Genomic DNA, 26,541 nt, shown 5'->3' with positions numbered 1-26,541 from the left:
TTAAACCATCATCACTCTCCTCCAAGATTTATTAAGTGTCGACTATGGGCCTGGCATTATTTTTATTTATTTTTAAGGGAGTCAGAAAGGCTAAATTCCAGTTACTTGCCAATAGTCATATAGCTAACATCTGCTAAAGGCGGGCCTTTTACTATCATTATCTTCATCCTCATCTCATCATTGTCATCATTATCATCATCAGGCCTTCCTATCAAAGGTCACATTTATAATAACTCATTCCTATGTATCACTTTCAGGTTGCCAAAGTATTTTCTTCCCAAAAAGTATGTGAGGTGGATCAACCCACTTTGTTCGACACAGTAAGGCTAGTTAGCTAACCAAAGATTTCAGAACAAAGTGTGAGGTGCAGACTGAGAGCAGGACCTAGAGATAGGAGGGTTCAAATTTGACCCCAGACACCTCCTAACTGTGTGACCCTGGGGAAGTCACTGAACCACCCTGTCCACCCAATTCTTCTGCCCTGGAAGAAATGTATAGTATTGCTTCTAAGATGGAAGATAAGGGTTAAAAAAAAAAGAACAAAGTGTGTAATGCTAACAATGCATACAAAAATCAGATGAAAAGTAAGTGGACCTTCACCAATACTAACAGGAGATGCCTTATTCCAACTCGAGGGCCAAAGATGTAGTGTTCCCCTCTTTAAAACCTTTTCATATGTGATCATATCTGATGGTCTCATGAAGGACCTGGTTAGAAGAGGTCCAGGATGAATATCCTACTCTTGGCCCCCTCTTTAAGATCTTCTTCAGACTTCACCATGAATTAGGCCAGCTCTATGAGTATAATGTTTATTTAGCCATTCATGATCAAAGAAAGAAATTTAATGGCACACAATGAGTTAAAATCACAATTATAATCATTTTTAAAAGTTGCTGCAGACAAGCAGGTGAACAGTAGTTAATTGTGAGATTCCTTTAGAGCTACATTGTCCCATCCCACCCTCCACTTTTTTTTTTAACATAGTTATGTCCATATAATCTTTTCATGTCCTCTGTAGTTACAGTACAGAGACACAAAGGAGCCTTTCATTTGTTGCTCCCTCTCTCTGGGAAGCCAGGTCGAAGAGTAAAAGATATCTTAATGTTCCCTTTCAAGGCAGTGAGATTGTGAAACAAAGATTAGTAGGACGCTACAGTATCTGCTTCTCTTTTTCTCCTTCTCCCTCCCTATTCTCACTCACCTTTTGCCTGTGTATGTTTAAGGGATTTGTAAGCAACTCCTCTTTTATTTAGCTACTTGAAAGACTATTTAAAATAACTAGAAGAAGGAAGAAATTTAGTTTTGAATGGATGCCAAGTTCAGGTTTTAGTAGTTGACATCTTTCCAGATTCAATTTTTAAAAGATGCATCAGGAGTGGAGAGGAAGAGTGGGGAAAAGGGCAAATTTCTAGGGAAGCAAAGTTGTAAGAGTATTCTTTTGCTAGGCTGTGGAGATCATGATGGTACTGGGAGAACAAAAGGAATCCAGGATCTTTCTTTTATCCATTCACCAGTCTTCCTGCAGGGAGAGAGAGGATGGATGGTCCAGCCACCAAGACTGATTCCACCCCTCTCACTGGGGGTCCTCCAGAGAAAATGTTTCAACATTAGGTAGCTAGAAAGTTTCCCCCCAAGATCCTGTGCCCAAACTGCAACTTAAAGCTGCCTGTGAGCCCCTTGCATAGCCCCAGACAGTGGAGGGAGGAATTGTTTGCATTGGGTGACTGGACTGAGGGGTGGGGCATGCAAAAATGTCCTCAGGTGCTGTGGAGAGGGAGAACAGAGCAGCCCCCTCTATGCCACCCGGGTACACATGCCAAGCCTTCATCAACACGGGGCTAGGAGTGTTTAGAAAAGAGAAGACTCATGAAGAACATGATAGCTATTTTTAAATATTTGAAAGGAGATTAATCTTGTTTTATGTGACCCTAAAAGGCAGAACCAAGAGGCAAATTTAGGCTTGATAGAAAAAAAATCCTAAAAATTAGAGCTATCCAACAGCAGAATGGGCTGCCTTGGAGGCAATACATTTCTCCTTCTTGTCTTCAGGCGGATGCTGGATGGGCTATTAGAGTGAGGATTCCTTTCAGGTATGCTTTGGACAAGATGGCTGCCCATGTCCCTTCCAACTCTCAATTTTTCTAAAATTATGATTCTGTGGCAAAAGTTCTGCTAGCACCAAGTGAGTTCCAGTAAGAAGGAACTCGCAATGCCAAGACTTCAGCGATACTGAGCTAAAACATCTCCACAGGTCTTTTGCTTCTGCTTAAATTGGTAAGAAGTAAGTGGTACCTCTAAGGCAGTGAGGTGATACGGTGTGTAGAATGCTAGACTGAAAGTCATGAAGACTTGAGTTTGAATCCTGTCTCAGACGCTTACTAGCTGGGCAATGCTGGTCAAGTAGCTTAACTGCTGGGATCCTCATTCTCCTCATCTATAAAACAGATGAAACCTACTTCATGGGGTTGTTGTGAGAATTAGGTGAGATAATGTGCAAAACCCTAAAGTTCTACAGAAACATCATCATCATCATCATCATCACCATCATCATCATCATCATCATCACCATCATCATCATCATTGCAGGGAACCTCATGGTGATGGAAACAGGACTGAAGTGCACATGAAACAGCAGACAGAACCAGGACAATCTGAATAGATGACTGCATTCCCTGAAGGCCTGCTTTGAGCAGAAGATCTTCAGGGCAAAATTCTACCGAGTAAAGCTTGATATTAGATCACTCCAAGTCCAACTTCTTAACTCCAGCATAAGCCAAATGAAATATGGGGAATATTTCTGTGGGAGCACCCAGTGGCGCATTTGACGATGATGATGATGATGATGATAATGATGTATGTGTGTGTGTATGTGTGTTAGGGAGTCAGGTGCATTGTATGAAACTAAACATTCACTCCCTTTTTGTTGTTGTTGTTCTAAGGAGGTATATATTACAAGACTGAAATAGAAACAATTTATTTAGTAGCTTTAAATATAGTAAACCTATACGCTTTAAAAAATAAGACATTTCTAAAAGCACTAGGAGAGGAAACCCTTTTCTACAGCTCTACGCTATTAAGTGGGCTATTTTAAATGGAAATATGTCACAAATAATTTCTAATGGCAGGAAAATGATTCACTGGCAAATTGATGAGGCTCATGGGGCTATATAATCATGAGTTCTGCTCAATGGGAGATCAATATGGCACATTAACCAAAGCTACCTTTGAGATCTAAGTGTCTACCTTCTTTGGCAAGTAAGTGGGCCAGTGGATTGAGCACTGGGCCTGGAGTCAGGAAGACCTGAGTTCAATACCATCTTAGACATTTATTAGCTGTGTGTCCCTGGGCATCTCTGTCTCTCTCTGTTTGCCTCTCTCTCTCTCTCTCTCCTTCTCCCTCTCCCTCTCTCTCTCCCTCCCTCTCCCTTCCTCTCTCTCTCTCTCTCTCTCTCTCTCTCTCTCTCTCTCTCTCTCTCTCTCTCTCTCTCTCTCTCTCTCTTTCTCTCTTGCTCTCTCTCTCTCTCTTCCTCCCTCTCTTTCTCTCTCTCCTCCTCTCTCTCTCCCTCTCTTGCTCACTCTCTCTGTCTTTAAAATCCTCACTTTCTGTCTTAATAATTCTAAGACAGAAGGGCAAAAGCTAGACAAACAAAGAGGCAGCTAGGTGTTTCAGTAGATAGAAATTGGGGCCTGGAGACAGGAGGTTCTGGGTTCAAAAGTGATCTCAGACATTTCCTAGAAGTGTGGCTGTGGGCAAGTCATTTAACCCCAAATTGCCCAATAGTTATCCCTCTTCTGCCTTGGAATTGATATGTGATATACAAATCCAAGACAGAAAATAAGGGTTCAAAAAAATGACCTTTTAAAAAAAATTTCAAAGCTTGTTGTAATGAGGAATTTGATTGAACTAAATCCTTCTATCATGGCTCCATCGTGGGTAGCTGGAAAGCCTGTCATAAAGGGTAGTGTCTGTGGTATTCCCATTCCTCACCTCTCACCTCTATTTCCTCTTTTTTCCCTAGTTCTTCTCTGAATCCTAAACTAGGTTTGAGGTCCTTGGGGAGAAATCAGAGGATTCAGAAGGGAGGGGCTTTGTTGATAGCTGAATCTAATTCTTTCCCGTCCCAGATGAAGAAACTAAAGTGAGGGAGGTAGGCAAATGAACTTGTCCACAGGCATAATAAGTGACAGGACTAGAATTCAAACTAGGTCTTCTGGGGCTCTCTTCACTCCCCAGTGCCAGGACCACTGACAAACCAGGATAGAAACTCCTGTGCGGTGCCTGTTTGAAGTCAACATCTAATACTGAGTGGGAAAGGTCATGGATGATAATCCTTTGGAATACTAACCTTTAGTAAAGAAAGAACAGCAAAAGCACTAGAGGGGGCAGCTGGGTAGCTCAGTGGACTGAGAGCCAGGCCCAAAGGTGGGAAGTCCTGGGTTCAAATGTAATCTCAGACCCTTCCTAGCTATGTGACCCTGGGCAAGTCATTTAACCCCCATTGCTAGCCCTCACCACTCTTCTGCCTTAGAAACAATACTCAGTATTGAGTCTAAGATGGAAGGTATGGGTTTAAACAAACAAAACACAAAAAGCAATAGAATTGAGGGTGGGAATCAGTGGAAGGATACTAGTGGATACTTGGCATTAACTAGGATTTGAAAATCTAGTGGAACTTTCTAATCAGTAAGTAATGGAATTGGAACTCACACCCAGACCTTTGAAGCCCAAGGTTCTTTCTACTCCATTAGGCTAGAAGGGAAACATCTGGTAAAATGTTTGCTTGGGCAGTGATGACTTTTATGGCCTATCAATGGGAAGTAATGGATTCTGGGATGAAAGGGGGGAAAAGAAGAAATCTGGATCCTCTTTGCTCCATTTGCCAAACTCTAAAATGACTTTGTCTGTTCTAGAATGGTGAAACCCATAAACTCAAGGTCCGGTATGTTTTGTCTAAGGCTGCGCCTGGCACCTTGCCAGCACGTCTTCTGGAGTCCTTTTCGGTTGTGCAAGGAGGGAAGTAGTTGATCTTGATTTAAACACACAGGAGTAACTCCGAGGATCACTGTTGCTAAGTTCATCTGAAATGAAATGTAAATATGCACAGAAATGGGAAGAGGTGTTTGAAGAGAGCCATAAAAGCCTAACAAGTTTATCATATGCTAACTGGGCTCGGGCTTTGACCGACGTTTTGCTCCCAAATAACCTTTCGCTAGAAGGAATCCCCTTGACATGGGAAAAAGCGAACACCGTTTCCTTCCTGCGCCAGCCTGGCTTTTGCCTTTCCCTCTTCCCCAAACCTCTTCTCTGAGAGGAGCGTCAAAGTTCATCCAAGCAGGCAAAGTTGGGCTGCGCTGACTCGATCTTACTTCCCCAATAAAGCCACAGATTCTGTCACGTCTGTGTGCCCAGGGCCTGGCAGCTTTAACACAGTAGGTGCTTAAAAATGTTGGTTGGAATCAATTGGCCAAATATAGCTCTATAGCAAAAGGATCCGTCTGTATCCATTCACTTAATTCTCTCTGCCTTATCTGATTGCCTTTTTTTTTTAATCCTTACTTTCTGTCTTAGAAACAACTCTAAGACAGGAGGGCAAAGGCTAGACAAACAGAGTAAAGTGACATGCTCAGGGTCACACAGCTAGGAAGTATCTGAGCCAGATATGGTCTTTTTTTTTTCCTTAACCTTTACCTTCTGCCTTGGAATCAACTGTATATTGGTTCCAAGGCAGAAGAGTGGTCAGGGTTAGGCAATGCGGGTCAAGTGACTTGCCTATGGTCATAGGGCTAGGAAGTGTCTGAGGTCACATTCGAATCCAGGACCTCCAATCTCTAGACCTCACTCTCAATCCACTGAGTCACCCAGCTGGTTCCTCTTTATACCCCCTCCCCCCAACCTGTTCCGTGGTCTTTTAGCAAAGCTCCCACTCTTGGTTTTTTTTTTTTTTTTTTTTGGAGAGAGACACATCACAACTCATTACCTCTAAACTCATCACCATGCTGCTGCTAATTTAAGCCTTGATGGTCACTAGCACTCTCAGCCTCCTTCCTTTCTGATTGGAGGGCTGAAAGATTGGAGCACCAAACTCCTCTCAATGCCTTCCATTATAGAGGGCAGAAACTGGACTTTCTGGTCCATTCCACTCGGCATCTGCTGCTTTCAGCTCTACAAAACAATCTACCTCACATGGGACCACCTGGCCCCCACCCCTTTACTGTCTGTCTCTTTTTGTACCTTTTCTCCCTCCATTAGATTGTAAGCTTCTTGAGGACAATGGCTGTCTTCCTTTTATAATTGTAACCCAAATGCTTAGCATAGTGCCTAATACAATTAGTCCTTCATTTTTCAGTTGAGTCTAACTCTGGCAAAAGTTAAGCACGTCCTAGCTGTGTGATCCTGGGCAAGTCACTTGACCCCCATTGCCTAACCCTGACCACTCTTCTGCCTTGGAACCAATATACAGCCTTGGATACTTAGTATTAATTTTAAGAGAAAAGGTAAGGTCTTTTTAAAGTGCTTAATAAATGTTTGTTGATGATGCTGATAATTATGAAGTCATCACAACCATCACTGCCATGACCCCCATGACTCCTCTTTCCTCTCAATCCTACGTCTTTTGGAGCTTCCTCTTCCTGAAGGTCAGCCCCACCATAGAATGTCTACATTTTGGGTTAATATTCCTCAAGTGTCCTGGCTTGAGCTTTTTTCCCAAGTTGAATTGCATTTTATTTTTTGTCCATAGCTATACGCTCCATAAGCCTGATTTTGTTAAAGCACCATGTTTTTCCTGGTGTTAGTGACACTTTATATTTGAATGTTATCTGTCAGTTTGTAAAGAGACTTGGCAGAAAGTGTTTCTCACTGGGTTAAACAACAGATTCAGACACTATTAAGTCTATTGTAAACTCTGTCACAAGCAGAGTAGCTATTGGTAAGGGACAAGCTCTGGATCTTTGCCTCAGTTTCCTCAATAACTAAAGTAAAACTAACATTTCCTCCCTTTCCATCCCTCCTCCCTTAACATTATTCCTTTTGCCAAACCACTGAGGAAGATGTTTAATAAGACCAGTGTCAAAAACAACCCCTCAAAGCCCCGAAGACACATTCTTCCTAGTTGAAACATTTCCATTAGCTAAAATTCTTACTCTGGTTTAGAGTTTTAAATCCACATTACACTGTTTGTGTCCAAGCCAAATGGCTGATTTTTTTAAAACTTAGATTTTGTAAGACACCATACCAAAGCTGTTCTAAAGAGTCAGCCACATAACATGCTCTTAATTTAGTAATTATGAAATTCTTTGGAAGAAAAGTTCCCAGCCCAGCCCACCAAATTTGTCTGGCCTGATTTGTTAAGTTTAAACTGCCTATTATTGGACATACCCACTATCTCCTGAATATTTTTACTGTATTCTCTCAATGTTTGCTCACTTTTACAAGAAACGGATGCTCACTTACTGGCCAGTAACTGGCAAGACTATGTTTTTCAAATTGCTGAGGACAAAAATGGCAAATGTGGTATTTTCAGAACTCTAGGACCCCCCAGATTTCTCATGACTTTTTGACGCTAATTGTTAAGTAGCTAGCTTGCCAATTTATTTAGCCCACTAGTATGTTCACTCACTAGATATGCTGGTTAACACACAATCTATGTTAACTAGGAGCTGTGTGTGTGTGTGTGTGTGTGTGTGTGTGTGTGTGTGTGTGTGTGTGTGTGGTGTGCTTTGTGTGTTTACTCACCATCTTTTTCCAGTCTCCTCACATTTTAATTAGTTGTACCTTTGGCATCTTTCCCCCAGCAATGGCACTAACAAGTGGTTCCTTAGTCATTTCTACTATCCTTTATTAATGGCCTACTTTTTCTACTTTATTTTTTTTTATAACTTAAAGGAAGGCTCTTCCCTTCCTTTATACCCTCAGTCAGTCTCACTAACTTCTTGGTATTAGATTTCCTTTCTGTTTTTCCTGTAAGTTCAGTTTAAACAGTCTTAATTACAGCAGTGACACCTCTGCTACTTCAGGATTTCATGTCAGACATAGTACTAGGAGTAAAAGGTTTTGGGTATCTGCCCACTCAGTTTGTCTCTGCTCCTCTTTCATTCTTGTCTGACTGTATTTCTCACTCTTCATCTTGCTTCCTCTATTAACAAGCCTCAACAATACCAGACAGCTGAAACCCATTGGAAAATACTAAAAATAATTGCCTTTTGTTGTTAAAATCAGGATTAGGGCTGGTTTTCTCTTCCAGGAATTTGTACAGTTTCCTGCAGGGACTCGGAGAACTCCACCGTGTGCTTTTTTTAGACTGTGAAGGGTAATTTGAATAAACATGTCACTAAGTTGAGTAAGTCACTGTAAAAATTAATGTGCATTGCTGTCCCTAGTCCCATCTTATGCTGGCTGCTGCCTTATGGAATTTAATATTAGAACATTTTAAACACTGATCTCTTCTTGGTCCCTCTATCCTCTCCTCCATATTAGGTCCAGCTTTCTCTCTCTGTCTCTGTCTCTCTTTCTCTCTCTGTTGCTCTTCCTCTCTCTCCCTCCTTCTTTTTCTCTATTTCTGTCTCTCCTCCCTCCCCCCATTTGTTCCTTTTTCTTTCTGTCTCTGTCTGTCTCTGCCTCTCTGTGGCTGTGTCTCCCCCCCCTCCCCCCGGTCTCTCTGTCTCTGTCTCTCTGTGTCTGTCTGTCTCTCTCTCTCCCCCCTTCTTTGTCCCCAGGAGACAAGCTGTATCACTTATGTTTTCCATCTCAACCTCCTTTCTCCAAGGTCCTGGGAAACCAAAACCAAGTTTCGTTCAAACTGAGATCTTCCTGCCCTCACTAGCAATCTGTTATTGCTTTTCTGTCCAGTGTATTTTAGGTTGTCAAAATACAAAGGTTGTAAAATGAGTGAATACGGTTAAGTGGCATTTAATCCCATGAAGATGTTTTCTTTCTACAAGAATAAAAGAAATAGTAAGCACCATTTCCCGGGGAATTGATTCTCTATATGATTATAGACAATTCTCAGACCTGTCAACAACTTGAATTGAGCCAATGTAATTATTCATAATTTAGGGATACTATAATTTAAAGAAACAATCTATTAAAAAAAAACCCTTACCTTCAGTCTTGGACTCAGTACTTTGTATTGGTTCCAAGGCAGAAGAGTGTAAGGGCTAGGCAATGGGGGATAAGTGACTTGCCCAGGGTCACACAGCTAGGAAGTGTCTGAGGCCAGATTTGAACCTGGGACCTCCTGACTCAAGGCCTGGCTCTCTGTCTACTGTGCCCCTCTGCATTCTTCTCTTGCTTTACCCTGTTCCTTCTTTCTTCTGAATCAATCACAAATTGCAAAAATGAGGGACAGTGAGGTGGCTGAGTAGACTGAGATCAAGGCCAAGAGACAGGAGGTCCTGGGTTCAAATATGACCTCAGACAATTCCTTCCCATTTTCTAAGATAGAAGATAAGGGATTTTAAAATATTGCAAGAATAGTCCAATGCCAGGCTTCTTCACTTCTGCCAGGACAGGTTATCTGACTTACTACCTTCTAGGCAACCTTCTTCCTTTCCGATTCAGTTGGGACCCTGTTTTAAGATGTCTTTTTCTCTCATTTCATCTTTTGCCTTCCCAGTAAACCTTTTTTTAATCTACCCGTCCCCCTACAAATTCCATGGTTTGATAAAATAAACAAATGCAAATAAAACAACATCACCATTTTAATCTCCTGTTGCTAGTGTGAGTACATTTACGCTAACCTGGTAATTGTCCCAGAAGAGCTCAGTGTAGATCAACAGCCTTGACATGTCTGCTTGTCCTCATTTCTCTGCCTTCACTACCATTTGCTGAGCAGGAACCTTCTTAGGAAATGAGGATCTGAGGATCTGGAAGCAAAGCTTCCCATTTTCCAGTGGAAACGCTGCTCTCTGCAGCCCTGGAGTCAGCTCCCTCTCATAAGGATCCCAGCGGAAACATCTTTGATCTAACAGTCCAGCTCCAAGCCAAGGTTCTCCGTTGGTGGCTGGTGGTTCGTCCACACCTGGGCCATTAGTACCATGGCGAAGGGGACTGACCTTTGGCTGGCCCTCGGCTCACATTTCAGCTTCTAAATTGGCTTCCGGTCTGTTGATTAAAATTTACTCGTTTGAACTGACAGGACCAGAAATGGTAGCTATTATCCGGCTCTCTTAATGGAGTCTTCATGCCAGATGCTGTTTGCTATGTGTGCACACATATATGTATATGGACTCTCTATTAATGCTAATATCAAGCACTTAGATAGCACTTTAAGGTTTACGAAGCATTCTTACAAATATTATCTCATTTTATCCTCCCAACAATCCTGGAAGGTAGGTGTTACTGCTATTCTCACTTTACAGATGAGGAAACTGAGGCAGAGAGAAGTGAAGAAACTTGCATAGGGTCATGCAGCTAGGGAGTGTATGAAGTCATATTTGAACTCAGGTCTTCCTAATTCTAGGTTCAGTGCTCTGTCCACTGGGCCACCTGGCTATCAGTCAACCTAGACTTTGCCTACAATATGGTACGTTAAAAAAAATTGTTGGCAAAGCAGACCCAGAAATGGACCACTGCCAAATCTCTTCATGTTCTAGGCTTCTACCAGTCTAGGTAACTCCAACATTCTTCCATCTCAATTAAGACCAATTACAAAACATTTTCAAAGAAAAGGCAGTTAAGTATGGTGGTTTTGTTCGAGCACTGACTTGCATCCCCATTGCCTAGAAACAAGCAACTTCCCGGTAAACAGAAGACTGGCACCGACCTATTACTAAGGAGTTGATTTGATTTATTTAGTTTGAGAAAGCAGAATTTAGGGCAGCCGGATCTGAAGTGAACAAGGGTCCAGAACAGAGTTGGGCTAGGCAGATCTCTGCACACCGCACATCATCTGAATTCAACCAAGTCTTTTTTGAACATCCTTCAACCAACTCACACCTGACCAAGAAAGTGCTCCCTCCATTCTTTTTCCACAAGTTAAAACCGAATACAAATAACTGTTTTACTCAAGTAAACATTTACTCTTCAGAAGAGATGATGACTAATGATTTACTCACTGGCATAGCTGGTGAATAATTGGCCATTAAAGAAGTTAAATGCTAATCACTTATTCCCAGATCAAATTATTTTGAAACTACCCTCTGACTAACTCTTGGGGAGTAACTAGAAGAGGAACGTCTACGTCGCGATGCTTTTTTAGCTTCCTAGAAAGAAAAGAACTGCACAGATTTCCAGAAATTCAGGACACAACCAGTTTCTACTACTTTCTAGCTCAAAACCATCTCGATAATTTCCTTTTTCATTGTTCCTCACCCTAAAGAGCCTTGACCTCAGGTTAAGTAAAAACAGAAGCTGGCAGGGAGGAGTTGGGCTGCGTTGAATAAAAAGCTGGGGAAAAACTAGAGTCAGCAGGCAAAGCCCTAGGTTTAAGATGGAAGACAGAATAGAATATATGATACAGATTCCCCAATATTAGTCCTTCTATATCAAAAAATTGCATGTGACAAGTACAATTAGTGTCAGAGTACTGAGCTATGCTCTCCCAATAATTTAAATTTCAAGATAGAAAGATGAATACTCGAATTATGTCTACGTGCTCAAGAGGATGAGAGCAGGGACAATTCAGAGGGGTAAAATTCACTTTTGAAGGGCCCATTTTCCATATTAACTTGAATCCTGGCAAAGGATTGGCATCCAAGTGGACTATTGAAATTGCTTAAGGGGATTTCCATATAGACTGAAACATCTGGGAAAATGCTATTAATGTTTCTGACCAGGAAGAAAACATATAGTACACTGAAAGAGAAGGCCAAACCTCTGTCTTTGCCTCAATGGTTTTAGAGACTTCCAAGAATCCGCCTCTAACCTAAATACTGTCTGTCAAAAACTGGACTGTTTTCCTCTAGAAACCAATGAAAACTTTGGAAACAATTTCTTTCTTTCTTTGAGATGGGGAGGGACAAGAATTAAAGATGTGACCTTTAGATAATTCTTACACAATAAAAAATAGAAGCAGCATGGTACAATGGCTGGATTTGGAGGCAGAGGACCCGAGTTTGAAACATACCTGGATAACCTTAAGCCAATTATTTAATGTTTCTGAGCTCATTTCTAAGATGAAGGGGTTAGACTAGAATCAGGAGCTCTTAATCTTCTTTGTGTCATGGATCCCTTTCTCAGAATAATTATTTTAAATCCACGAAATAAAAAACAGAGGATTACAAAGGAAACCAATGATGTCAAAATATAATGATCAAAATGTTTTTAAAAACCAAGTTCATGGACCTCAAGTTAAGGCCCCTGGACTGGATTCTCTCTCAGGTCTTTTCTAGCTCTAATCTGACTCTTTGTGACCCCATTTGGAGTTCTTTTGGGCAAAGATATTGGAATGATGGTTGGCCATTTCCTTCTCCAGCTCATTTGACAGATGAGGAAACTGAAGCGAGAGGGTTAAATGACTTGCTCAGAGTTGCCCAGTTAGTATGTGTCTGAGGTGGGATTTGAATACGCATCTCCCTGACTTGAGGCCCTACACTCTATCTATTGCCTGACCTAGCTGCTTCTGAAGCTATGGTCCCCTGTTCATTTTTGTAGTCTGCTGGTGAGCCTCAAACTGCAATTCCCCCTTCCTCCTCCTTATCCCCATGTCACTGTGAGAAGCCAAAGGGGCTTTAGACTGGGGAAGCAAGAGAGGAAGTCAGCCCTAAAATGGCAGTGGAGAAGGATGGTCAAGGTCACAACCAAAGGGATACAGGGACACATGACAGGGAAGCAAGAACGGAGTCGTTGCTTAATTCCACTGACTGCTCCATGATGGTTACGCTGTGGCAAGACCACGTTGGAAGTTGCAGTCTTAGTCCCAGGATTCACCAGATCTTCTATTCCAGCTGCCATGTTTAGAGGAGGTGAAAGCTTGATTTCAGAGTTCTCTTTGCTACACTAAACACTTGGCTGCATCCAGAGCTTAGTACAATGCCTGGCACATAGTAAAAGCTTAACTTTGACTGGCCTAATGACCAGTCTCAAAGGAAATATGAGTCAAATAACTTGAAGTAACTCTATTATTTTACACCTTTTGTCTGCTCCAGGGAGCACCTAAACTATAAATCTCGTAGAATTCCACGGACCAGATTCATCCTATGTCTGGAGTCCAGGTCCAAGGGAGTGATGGGCTTTTCAGTTACTTAGTAGGTGCTTATATAGTTGAGTATGCATTGTGCCCTTTGGTTATTAAGCACTATTTGTTTCTAATTTATGAACCTTACCTTCTGTCTTAGACTCAATAGTGATATTGATTTCAAACCAGGAGAGCAGTAAAGGATAGGCAATTGGTTAAGTTATTTACTGGGGCCATACAGCTAGGAAGTGTCTGAGGTCAGATTTGAACCCAGTACCTCTAGTCTGTCCACTGAGCTACCCAGATGCCCCAACATTGTTTATTGACCTATTGTCTCTAGGCTAATTAGCAACAAATACATATTCCAGCAAATGTGTCTGTTTCTGTGGGTAACCAACTCTCTCATTTCAAGGTCACTTGACTAGCATTCTTTTAGATAAAGCGAATTCAAAAAGAGTCAGATTTTCTAGTGGGGGTTGGAGGTGGGAGAGTAAAGGGCTTAGATAAGGAAAGACACTAGAGCTATGATTTCACTGATACAGGGAACTCCCAGGTGAAGTACTCCTGCTACCAAAACAGATTACCACTTCTTTTGCAATTTAGAGAGTTGTCTAGAACTCTGAGAGATTTAAATTACATGTGCAAGGTCATAATACATATAGAAAGTATATTTCAGAAAGCAGAACTAAACCTAAATCTTCCTAGCTTTGAGGATTGTTCTCAATTGTCTATTACAGGCTATTTTTTCTTAGTACTAATTGGAAACAGCCACAAATTTCATACACTCTGAGATAATGAGTGGTTCTACCCAATATGAGAAGCAAAGATGAGGGATAGAAGATCTAGGACAGTTATGGTGAACCTTTTAGAGACTGAGTGCCCAAACTGCAACCCTCATGCTGCATGTGAGCCGCCCTCCTTACCCCAGATGGGGGAGGGAGGAAGCGCTCCCATTGGACTACTGGACAGAGGGGCAGGTGATGAGAAAAATGTTCTTAAGCATTTGTGGAGAGGAGGAGGGGAGCAGCCCCTTCTGGCACATGTACCATAGATTCACCAACATGGATCTGGAACCTTCTATTAACCACAGAGAGTGCAACACATACTTAATGCTTTCACCTCAGTGAAGCATATTGAAAATGATAGAATGAACTCAGCAATGAGTGGCTATTACTATCATCTGATAGTTAAATGTTTCTTTTAAAGAAACACTGTATATGTAGTCCCCAAATATGGAGCCCAATTGTGAATCAACAAACTCTGTTTTATTAGTTCTTCTATGATACCTCCTTGGTCAATGTGCTTGGTACCTCCATGTCTATCTTTGGTTGTCCAGGTCTCCCTATCATAATACTTCACCTGGATCTAGGTAGACAGCAGGCAGCTCAGTGCTTCAAACCTCTCATCCTCCTCTCTCCCACTAACAACCCATATCTGCCCCATGTGCCATTCCCACTGAGCTAATTCTCATGCCAGGAAGCAATTTGATCAACTTAATCCTTGATATAAAGTAAATGGCAGATTGTAATGAACTAGAATAGAGTGTGCAAAAGACAATTCTGTCATCCTTGTTACCAATGGTACCTGCCTTGGTTAATTTTCCACTATGACCAACCAAAAAGATCAAGAATGAGAGCTGGGATTCTTTCCTTCCCCGCTCCCCTTTCTGCTCTTTAGAAAAGCTTACTTACAGCCCATTCTTCAACACAACATGAGAATCTGGTGTCCAGATGAGGTAATTGACAGGTCCATAATCTCACATTATTCAATTAGTGTGGCATGAAATAATTCCTTCTAGACTTTCCTGGTTTTGTTTACATTTCTGTCAGTAGCTCCCCCACCTTAACCCTTAGGATCACTGGTTGGCTAACTAGTCCACCCTGCTGCCAAGACTGAGCTGGGCTCTCTGGGCCTCTGGAGAATTAAGGAAGCTCTTCCTATCTGCTATTTCCTAACTCAAAGTCATTTCACTTTGGACAAGACCCTTTAGTTCCCTGGGCCCATTTTCTCATCTGCAAAATGAGAGGGTTGGATTAGATGATTCCTAAGGCCCCTTCCAGCTCTAATTCCTATGATCTCAACATCCTATGATTCTACAATCTCATATTTACTCCTTTGGCCTTAGCTCGAAACTTCTCTTCTCATAAAACAGGATATGCTTATTATTTCCAGCCAAGTAGCACTTAAGGGATAAGGTGAAGAGGGTGTGTAGTTTGTGGATACATTACAGAATGTTTTGTAATCATTTGGCTCCTTATATCATTCTTGGAGAGCTCTAACTTCGCAGGACTCTCCTAAACCATCAATCAATTAATTAACTTGCATTTTTGGAGTACTTTATAGGAGCCCTATGTTAGATACTATGGGAAATACAGAAAAACCAGAGGATAGGATGTACACGATAGATCCCTGCCCATAAGGAGTTTATAATTCAGTTAAGGACTTGAGAGTAACATGTGAAATCAACCAAACAATAGAAGGTGGAATATAGTTAAGATCTTGATTATATGATATACTCTGTGAGTATTCCTGAAGTTCAGAAATGAAGCCTTTAAATTTCTCTCTAAGTGGCCCTGTGGATAGAGCACTGGGCTTGGAATCAGAAAGACTCATCTTCATGGGTAGAGGTATTTGACCCTGGCAAGTGCACTTAACTCTTCTTGATTCAGTTTCCTTATCTGTAAAGTGAGCTGAAAATGGAAATGGAAATGGAAAGATACTCAAGTATCTTTGCCAAGGACACCCTAAATGGGGCCACAAACTTGTACAAGACTGAAAACATCTCAACAACAACCATTTCCTTCAATTGAACATGGAAGCCCTGATAGTTTGGCAACATAGCCTGAAAGAAATATTAAAATCTCGAGGTTAGGATGCCTTAGAAACAGTGTCTTCTTTCTCCAAACTACCTTGTACTTTTTAGGTATATAGTCTCTGTACCTTTAAATAAGGATCTGTTAGCCCATTTGAAGGTAAGCTCCTTGAGGGAAGGGATTGCTTCAGTTTGACTCAGTATCCCCAGAGCTTAGCATATAACATTTAATTAATGTTTGTTGACTGATTGTCCAATGAATGCTGGCTCCTAAGTGATAACTTCATGAAAAAGGTAAGTGTGCTCTGAGGTTTGAAGGATAGATTGGAAGAGGGAATATTACAGATGAAGAAAACCACATAAATCAAGATAGTAAAGCAGGAATAAATGTGGTATTTGTGAGACAGCAAGACTTCCTTGAAAAGGGATGCTAGTGATGGGAATATCAGGTAATAAAGAATCCCACAGTGGGAGACATCCCATAATCTGTTTTCCACACCTGAAATTGGTTATCCCGTTTAACGCATCTCATCTTCCATGCACTCATATTCATCTGTACCACTACCTTGACACTCTTGTCAATAAAACTCCAAATGACTCTCACTATAGCCAAATGGAAAAATCTTTTCTGTCCATTTGTTTTTTTCTCCTGTTTATTAAGCCCCATTCACTGTCCTCAAGGAAAAGAGGGAGAAATTACTCCTTTTATAAAAGGCAGTACCTAATACTTCTCCCTAGTACGTGGACTCTATGTATTTTCCTCCTCTGTACAATTTTCTTTCCCTACTTCTCAATCACATCAATTTAACCATGATGCCATCAAATTTAAATCTGGCATCCTGAAGCAAAATTGTATAAAAGAACTACATTTAGTCTACTGTTTTCTTCCTGAGTTTCTCTCTCTCACATACCTTAACCCCCAAACTGCATGGTCATTTGGCTATTCAGTGAAAACATTTAATGCCAAATAAAAGGAAAAAAAATAAATTGAATGGCAACTCCTTGAGGCCAAGGACTGTTCTGTTTTTTGCTTGTTTGTTTTTGTTTTTCCAGAATTTAGCAGGGGCCTGGAAGTGTTTAATAAAGCAATCTAATTGTTGACTTAAATTGAATTTCACTGCCTCTAACATATACATGTACATTCTCTAAGCACCCTTCCCTAGCCTAATTTCTTCTTTAAAAATGTCATCTTAAAAGTAGATGGTGCAGTAACTGACATACTGTGGAATGATCAAATGTAATAGACTTCTCTACTAACAGCAATGCAATCCAGGACAATTCTGAGGGACTTATGAGAAAGATGCTATCCACATCCAGAGAAAGAACTGTGGGAGCGGAAACACAGAAGAAAAGCACTTGTTCATTTGAGCCTATGATTTGGAGTTTTCATTTTATAAGATTATTCACTCACAAAAAGGAATAATATGGAAATATGTTGCCCAGATAGAATTGCTTGTCAACTCTGGGAGAGGGGAAGCAAGAAGGGAGGGAGACAACAGGAATCACACAAACTTGGGAAAACTTATGTGGAACTTTGTTATTAAAATAAAATAATGCTCAGGATCTGAGGTTAGGGTGCCATAGAAATGGTAAGCCAGATCCCTGTGTGTGTGGGTTCTCATGTGCTTCCAAAGCCCCACTGAAAAGGTTTTTTCCCAATGCTCCCTTCGAGACTTTGCTCCACTGTTGAGTGTAGAGAACTTTGAGTATTGCATCATCCTTCGGTAGCATATGACCATTGGCTCTAATACTTCTTCATACACTCACGCACAATCTACAGATCTGATTCAGCAGGTCAACAAGGACCCCTGCTGCACCTTTGGGAAGATGACCCAGCTTACTATCTGGCTCCCTCCTAGAGGATGGGGAGGGAGAGCAGAAATATCTGCAAGGAGCTCCTAACTCATTTTGGTCCTCTTCAACCCCAGTGAAAAATATTAGAGGACTCGTCTCCTCTGTGAATATGACACTTCTAGCAGCTCGCTTGACTCATGGGTCAGATGATGAAGCAAATGAAAATTCTGCAACATTTTCCATTTCTTTATCACTCTTTCCCTTTCCCTCTCTGGAAAATTGATTTCAATCATTTTATGTACTGAAAACAAACATGAAAGGAGAGCTCTCCTCAGCCTCCAGTTGCCAGAGTAAAAACTAAAATTCCTGGTACTCTTTTTTAGAAGTGCTAATATTGTCCCTCAGGCCTTCATTATATTGCACACACATGTGTGTGTGCATATATTGGGAGGGAGAAAAGACCCTTGAAAAGTTTTGCTTCCTTTAAAAAGAAAGTCTTTTACTGCTAGTAGGGAAAATCAAATCATCATGTATAAAGAAGAAGCCTCCCCAGCATCCATTAAATCCAAAATGGTGTTCATTTTCATTATCAGTTATGTCAAATGATTTATAGGGTTGGAATCTGGATGAGTTTTTACAGTGAACAATTATTTAATTAGCAAAGTCTTAAATCGACAACCTAGAGTCTAGGCCCTGAACTAAGTAGGAATGGTCTTTTTGTTGTTGTTGTTGTTATTTAGCAACACATGACACAATAAACCCTGTCATCTGGGATAACTAGAGAATGGGAGTTCCAATCCTTTAAGTATTCCAGTTAACCTTATACATGGATTGCTAGTCTTCAAAGAATTGGAATATAAAGAAATACATGTAATATGAAGACTATGCTAAATATAATTTAATTTTTCTTTGATGATTCAGAAGCCATTGGAAGATATTGCAATCTCTCACGGTCATCATCTGAGACATCAATAATTATTGATTCTAGAAAGGCAGAAGTGCTGATTGATGGGATTCTGACTAATAGAATTCTAGACAAATTAGCTTTAAAGAGAGTAGAATAAATACAAGAAGAAGCGAGCAACCCACATTTAACTCTGTCAAGTACCTTGTTTCCATCTGTTGTGTTTTAACTTCCATATTTTAACTGCAAAAATAATGTAGAAAAGTGACAGTTGATTCTTGATTATTCCTACAAATGGAAAAGTGCCATGGATAATCCCAAATAGTATAAAATAGAAAAGGTACCTGAAATATGTTTATAGGGAAGGTTATTTTCACAGCAGAATTACCTTCCTAAATAGTTTTTGCTTAAGCAAATCTTTTAATTAATTTTCAATCTTTTTGTTATAAACCAACTAATAAAAAGAGGAGCTTCCTTAGAAATTCACTGAATGACAAGGAAAAGCCAATTTGGTATTAAATATTCACCACTAATAGTCCACATGTAGATAACTGAGATTATCTATGACTTTAGATTTTGTGTCTCTTTAGAGGAAGAAAGTAAGCTTTCTATATGCATTCAGGAAACTATTTTTGTTGTTCAATCATTTTTCAGTTGTGTCTGACTCTCTGTGACTCCATTTAGGGTTTTCTAGGCAAAGATACAGGGGTGGTTTGCCATTTCCTTCTCATTTTACAAATGAGGAAACTGAGGCAAACAGGGTTTAAGACTCTTGCCTAGTTGCACAGTTTATAAGTATCTTGATGCTAGATTTGAACTTATGAAGATGAATCTTTCTGATTCCATGCACAGTGCTCTATCCACTGTACTACCTAGCTACCCAGAGGGCTATATATTAATTCACAAATTCATTCATTCAACAAATAAATCCTATGATCCCATGAAATATTTATTGAGCTCCTACTCATTGTGTTCAATGGGAGCAACAAAGAAGACCTGCTCTCTGCCCATATCTGGTTACATATATAGTGACTGCAATTACACTAGTGAACAGCATGTACAAGGTGTTCTCTGTGGTAAAAGCTTTCTATAAAGATGGGAGACAGTACTTAGCCTAGCCAATTCTAGGAGGAAATTGTAGAAAAGAATTTAATGACAAGGCAGCATGGTATAATAGTGGTATGGATCATATCTACAAGTCAGCAGGCCTGCTTATACCAGTGAGTCTGTGTGTGACCTTTCCCTATCTTTCAGAGGTTCTCCCTCCCTCCCTCCCTCCCTCCCTCCCTCCCTCCCTCCCTCCCTCCCTTCCTTCCTTCCTTCCTTCCTTCCTTCCTTCCTTCCTTCCTTCCTTCCTTCCTTCCTTCCTTCCTTCCTTCCTTCCTTCCTTCCTTCCTTCCTTCCTTTCTCCCTCCCTTCCTCCCTCCCTTCCTCCCTCCCTCCCTCCCTTCCTTCCTTTTTCTCTCTCTGTGTCTCCATCTCTGTGTCTCTGTCTATCCCCTGAACCCATATTCTTCTGACTCCAGGCTTAGTGTTCTATTCACTGTGCTACCTAGCTGTCCCTCTACTCATCTTTAAAATAGAGATAACAGCACTTGCTTTACCTTATCCACGTGGCTTTGGGGGTGGGGATGGTATGAAGGATGATAATTTATGTTAAAGCATTTTAATAAATACAGATGTCATTCCAATTAAGACATCACTATGCTGCCTTGCACATAATATGAGATCAATAAACATACATAGAATAACACATGTAGACTTAGAAAGATTTTCAGATAGCATGTATCCCAAAACCTTCACTTAGGGGCAGCTGGGTGGCTCAGTGCATTGAGAGCCAGGCCTAGAGACAGGAGGTGCTGGGTCCAAATATGATCTCGGACACTTCCTAGCTGTGTGACCCTGGGCAAGTCACTTGACCCCCATTCCAAGATAGAAGGTAAGGGTTAAAAAAAAACCCTCACTTAATAGTTGTGACAATTAAGGCCCAGGGAAGTTAAATGATTCCCCCAATATCATATGGGCAGTAAAAAAATCATTCAAGATCTGAACTCAGATCTTATGAGTCCAAGAATCAAGATTCTTGCTTCTGTATATATTGTTTCCAATGATGGTCTTAGATAGTTTTTTTTTTTTTAAACAATCACCTTCTGTCTTGAAGTCAAATACTGTGTATTGGCTCCAAGGCAGAAGAGTGGTAAGGGCTAGGCAATGGGGGTCAAGTGACTTGCCCAGGGTCACCCAGCTGGGAAGTGTATGAGGCCAAATTTGAACCTAGAACCTCCCATCTCTAGGCCTGGCTCTCAATCCACTGAGCTACCCAGATGCCCCCTGATGGTCTTAGATATTGAAAGAGAATCACACTTTTAAGTGCCATGGGATTTTTTCATGAATACCTTCTTTATTGTTCACAAATCAAACAGTTTCCTAGTTATAAATTGTGTGTATTAAAAACATCCAGTTTTTTGGAAATCAAAATCTTAGAAAATGAATGTCAAAAATTATTTTTCTATGCAACTGGAAAAAATATGAAAAAAAATTTAAAAACCAACCAAATGCCCAATCAGGAAACCAAGGTTAAAGTTAGTATCATAGAATCTGACTCCACAGGAAGTCAAAATTGGATTGGATGTCAGAAGTCATCTAGATCAAACTCTCTCCGAATTGTAATACCCTCCATAACATCTTCTCTAAGTCACCTTGCTTCCATTTAAGAACTTTCATCGAAGGAAAACCTCCTAAGGCAGCCAGTTCTATTCTTGGCCAGCTCAGATGGTTAGGAATTATTTTCCTTTTATAAAGCAAAGCCCTTCTCTCTGTATCTTTCACTAATTGCTCCTAGTTCTACTGTCCAGGGCTAAGTGGAACAAGTCTAATCCCTCTTCCCTATGACAGCCCTTCAAATTAGGTACCCACTAAGCCTTTCTCTTCTCCAGGCTAAACATAACCAGTTTCTTCAGGCAAAGCTTAGATGGGATGATTTTGGATTCTCTATTTGTGCATTAAAAAGAAATCATCTGTATATGTATATCTTTTCTCCTGCCACTAAAATGTAAGCACCTTGAGGGCAAGGGCATTTTTACTTTTTTTCTTTGTATCAATATCAGCAAAGTGCTTGGTAAATAAATGCCTGCTGATTTACTGATCTTGGCTGCTCTTCTGAAAATGATTAATTTTGTCAATTTATTTCTCTAGTGTAAGCAATATATGTCTTGTTTCACAATATGGCAAACAGGGAAGTATGTCTTATATGCAATATATATGCAATTTATAACATATCTGCCTTCTTGGGGAGGAGAAAGGGGGGGGGGAGGAGGGAAACGTGGATTATAAAATGTCAGACAATTAATACTAAAAATGTAATGTGATTAATTGGCACGTAATCTGGAAAAAATATCGTGTCCATCACGGAATACATCACTACATATGTGCGTCTGCCTAGGACATAATATGGTGGCTGTGATATAGAATCAGCTACTTAGGTCCAAAAGGGTCATATGTGCAGAGGTGGAAGAATGAATTGGGGTGATGTAGAGAAATGCTGGGGTGGATAAATAGGACAGAAGCACCTATATCTCACCATTCCTAATCTTTTGAAAACTCTCAGTAGAGCTGACTGAAGCATCTCAATTGGGTGTCTGAGGTCATATTTGAACCCAGGACCTCCCATCTCTACTCCTGGTTCTCTATCCACTGAGCCACCCAGTTTCCCTCCTCCCCACAAATGACCTTTTAACCATGTTCATAGGAGCACAAGTTTAGAGCTGGAAGGGGCCAAATGCTCAGGTTTATGTGGCTAGTAAGTACGGGAGGGAAGATTTACTCAAGACTTCCTGATCCTCAGGCCAGCGCGCTCCCTCCTCCATCACATAGCTGTCTCGCATCCTTATTCCAAAGCTTTTGGGTTTGAAGAACCAAGATTCTTTTGAAGTCTGCTACAGTATTTGTACTCTGGGTCCGTCATCTATTGCTATTATTTTCGTGGAGCTGCAGGATCTCACTCAAGGAGAGAGGAGATCCTTGTCCATACATTTATTTTTTATTTTTAGTTTTCACTGTCCCAAAGTATGGCATGGGGCAGCCAGGTTGCTCAGTGGCTAGAAAGCCAGTTCTAGGTTCAAACTGGTCCCAGACACTTCCTAAGTTGGGCACGTAAGTCACTTAAGCCCCATTACTGCGCCTTTACCACTCTTCTGCATTAAAACCAATACATAGTAGTGATTCTAAGACAGAAGGTAAACGTTTAAAAACAAGCCAAATCTTGAAAAAAACAGAGTATAGCATGCATATGGTTTCCTTCTTCTCTGCTCCAGATGGAACTCCCTTACCCTGCAACATACATATTCTTTATTCTTGATAAATCAAGGCATTTCCTGGAAACTGAGGTTACAGATAGTATCATGGATGACAGAAGCAATACCCTCAGATAATTTAGGGCTTCCTTAATATTTCTCTTCCCCTCATAAAATCATTCTGGCTTTTGGTCTCAATCTATATTGCCTTTTATCACTGTCTTCATGATAACTATGCCTTTGCATCTTGTTTTCTTTGCAGGACCTCTGGGCTGACAGTAATTCTCTATCTCCTATTGGCTGCCCAGAACTTTGCAAGCCTAGATCAGCATCCTTCCATATCTCCATTCACCGAAATCTCGCTTGTCGTTCAAAGACTCAGCTCGCTGACTTTGCCATAAAGCTTCCATTAACCTTGATCTCCACTCCAAGCAGCTGCAATGAAATCTCCTCAATTTTTCACGGAAACACATTTTGTGGATTATGATTGGGAAGGAATACTGTTGGGCCATAAGAAAAGGCAAACAAGAGCATCCCAAACAAAGCTGGGAAGATTTCTAGGAAGTGATGCAAAGGGAAGTGAGCAGAGCCAGGAGAACACTGTACAGGGTAACAAGCATGACCTGGGATGATCTATTGTCAATAAGACCAGAAGGACCCTCAGGGCCGCAGGATGAAAAAGGACATTCACTTGCACAGAACGAGCAGAAAAAGCCTGAATGCAGATTCACTTCTTCACTTAATTTTCCCAGTAAAATTTTCGGTAGTGCATAAAATACGCAGCTTGTTTCTCAACATGACAAACAGGGAAATCTGTATTACATGATATATGTACAACCTGCATCATATTACCTGTCTTCCTGGGGAGAAGTGAGGGATGGGGGGAGAGAGAAAACCTGGATTACAGACAATGAGAGAATTAATATGGAAAAGCTTGTTATCTGGAAAAGATTAAGATGAAAACATTTTTTCATAGAATTTTATCTAGATTTCCTTTTCGTAATGATCACATTCTGTTCTATACCGGACTATTTATGTATGTGTCTTAGTATATGGTTTAGCATAGAATTGCCTTGGAGAAAGTTAATCTGTTTCCCTAGAGCCTAATGATAAGTACCTTACATACAGTTGTTGTTTAATATATATTTTTAGATGAAAAAAAACCCAGCATCTCTATAATGCTTTGATATTTGCAAAGCAGTTTCACATGATCTCATTTAAGCCTCACAGCACTGTAAGATAGGTGCTTTTAACATCATCCCCATTTTCTAGAGGAGTGGCAGAAATGAATGTCTTGACTGGAATCATGGCTAGTTAGTGCCTAGGATTAGATTTGAATTCGTTCAGTCATTTTCAATTGTGTTTAGTCTTTAGGAATTGCTTGGGGAAGATACTGGAATGATTTGCCATTTCCTTCTCTAGCTCATTTTACTGATGTAAACCTTGAAATTTCTTAGACTTGTGAATGTTGGAAATTTCACCATTGGAAAGTTCCATATTGGAAAAAATTTCCTACTGATAGTAAGAACTCTATTGGAATGTGAACCCCCTTGGCATGGGAGGATCCTTCTCCTCCCTACTTGGGACTGCTTTAGGACAGATACCCTTTGCTAAACAATGGAAAGGGCTTTGACCTATGCTTAAGCATAGAACAGGAAGTTCTTTTGAGTCATGATTGATTTTAGAATTAATACAATAGAGATACTTGGAATGACAGAACCAGGTCTTGGAAACTACAATCTCCACCCTACTCAGAGTAAAAGGATTTAGGAAGGGCTGAAGCAAAGGATCAAGATTTAATTATTTGAGAATATGACCTTCAACAGACATGTGCAAAGCCACAGACCTCTGGGCGGTCCTGGGTTAAACTAGAGCCACCATTGGCACAGGGAAGATATGGACAGTGATTGGTAGATGTGAGAACTGAGGGGAGGGAACTTAGATGGTTTCATTAAAGATAGCGGGGTCTGAGGACTGGGGGAATTCGAGAGGTTTTGCTCTGAGAGGTTGTGCTCTGAGAAGCTTGCTCTGAAGGAGGCTGGAGGTGGAGGCCCCTGGGACTGTTTCTCCATTTTGGTCACGTGAGTGATAGGGACTGATCTCTTTTCTTTGCCTCAGCTATCTAAGGGCTTGGGCCTTTGGCCCAGCCTAAGCAGAGGGGGTACTTAATCCCTATTCCCTTCTCTCCCCTTTCTCTCTCTCTCTCTCTCTCTCTAATACCTTTCTTCCTCCTGTTTGTAATTAAAAATTCCATAAAAGGTTGACTGCTGACTTGAGTTTTCATTTAGGAATTACATAGCTGAATTCCTTGGCGACCTTAAATTAATATATATCAGTCTTTTAAAGTGATTTCCTTGTCACACTGATGAGGAAACTGAGGCAAACAGGGTTGTGACTCACACAGGGTCACACAGCTAGTAAGTGCCTGAGGGCAGATTTGAACTTAAAGATGAATCTTCCTGACTCTAGGTCCTGCATGCTATCCACTGTACCACTTAGCTGTCCCAATTTTTAAAGTGGGCTTTCCTAACTCCAACTCTTTCACTATCCACTATGCTACCTATTTGAATTTAGGTGAATTGAGAGCACTATTAGAAGAATTTGCTGTAATACCTGAAATTTCCATTTGGTGACTCACATGATTGGCTTTTTTTTTTCTCTAACCCTTACCTTCTGTCTTAGAATGAATACTAAGTATTGTTTCTAAGGCAGAGGAGTGGTAAGGGCTAGGCAATGGGGGTTAAGTGACTTGCCCAGGGTCACACAGCTAGGAAGCATTTGAGTTCAGATTTGAACCAAGGACTTCCCAGCTCTATACCTGGCTCTTAATCCACTTGAGCCACCAAGCTGCCCCCTGTATTACTTCTTAATGGAATATAACATTCATAGGAAATTTTCCACTAAAGTTCAATATTATCTAAAAGATAGCAGATATAAAAGATAAATAGAGGATAATAATGTTAGAAACAAGACCTTGATCAGAAACAACAGAAAAATGCAGATATCATTTTCATTCTTGGTTCAACAAAGAAATGCTTCATGTAAATCTAGCCTCAGATATTTCCTACCTGTATGACCCTGGGCAAGTCCCTTACCACCCATCATCTACCCCTTATCACTCTTCTGCCTTGGAACCAATACTTAGTATAGATGTTGAGAGAGGAGGTAAGAGCTATTAAAAAAGAAAAGGGAGCTTCCCACATTCTTTCACTATTCCCATTATCTAGAACTAGTACTATTGTGGTATACAAAGGACAGAGAAGATAATTCCTCAAAGAATTGAAAATCTAATTATCTTCTTGGGTAAAGGAGGTGATCCCATTGGAGAATGTGTTTAGACCCCATGGGGGATTGGACAGGGTTTTAACCCGTATGTGAACCTTGTGTCCTTCTCCTCACTTCACCCCCCACCTCCATTCTATCCAACAGACAACTGGCTACTGAGCTATGAAGAGTGGCATACTTAACAGGCTTTAAAAGAAAGGATTTCTTTTCTTCTTGTCTGTCAAGCACGAAGAGATATTGCAAACTTGTCTTTTGTACTTTTCCTTACAAGCTCTTATCCTCTCACTTCCAGGAGCTATGACACTGGCTTGCCTATGGAATTAAGCACAGGCACGGGCT

The 26,541-nt window shown here is 40.7% G+C and overlaps 1 protein-coding gene and 1 long non-coding RNA gene across 3 annotated transcripts in view; both read right to left on the bottom strand.

Annotated features, from left to right (window-relative positions):
* Positions 1–26,541, bottom strand: part of NHS (NHS actin remodeling regulator) — a 440,898-nt gene that overhangs the window by 169,662 nt on the left and 244,695 nt on the right. The gene's annotated exons all lie outside the window — the stretch shown is intronic.
* LOC130455990 (uncharacterized) lies at positions 3,525–19,868 on the bottom strand. The gene is made up of 2 exons (XR_008914276.1): positions 9,739–19,868; positions 3,525–5,079 (listed from the first exon to the last, which is right to left on the bottom strand). It is a non-coding gene; the product is annotated as an uncharacterized LOC130455990 (long non-coding RNA).

This window comes from Monodelphis domestica, chromosome 8 (genome assembly GCF_027887165.1).
Source record: "Monodelphis domestica isolate mMonDom1 chromosome 8, mMonDom1.pri, whole genome shotgun sequence".
NCBI lineage: Eukaryota > Metazoa > Chordata > Mammalia > Didelphimorphia > Didelphidae > Monodelphis > Monodelphis domestica.
Note: the sequence above shows the minus strand (reverse complement) of the source record. Positions and strands in the feature narration are given on the sequence as shown.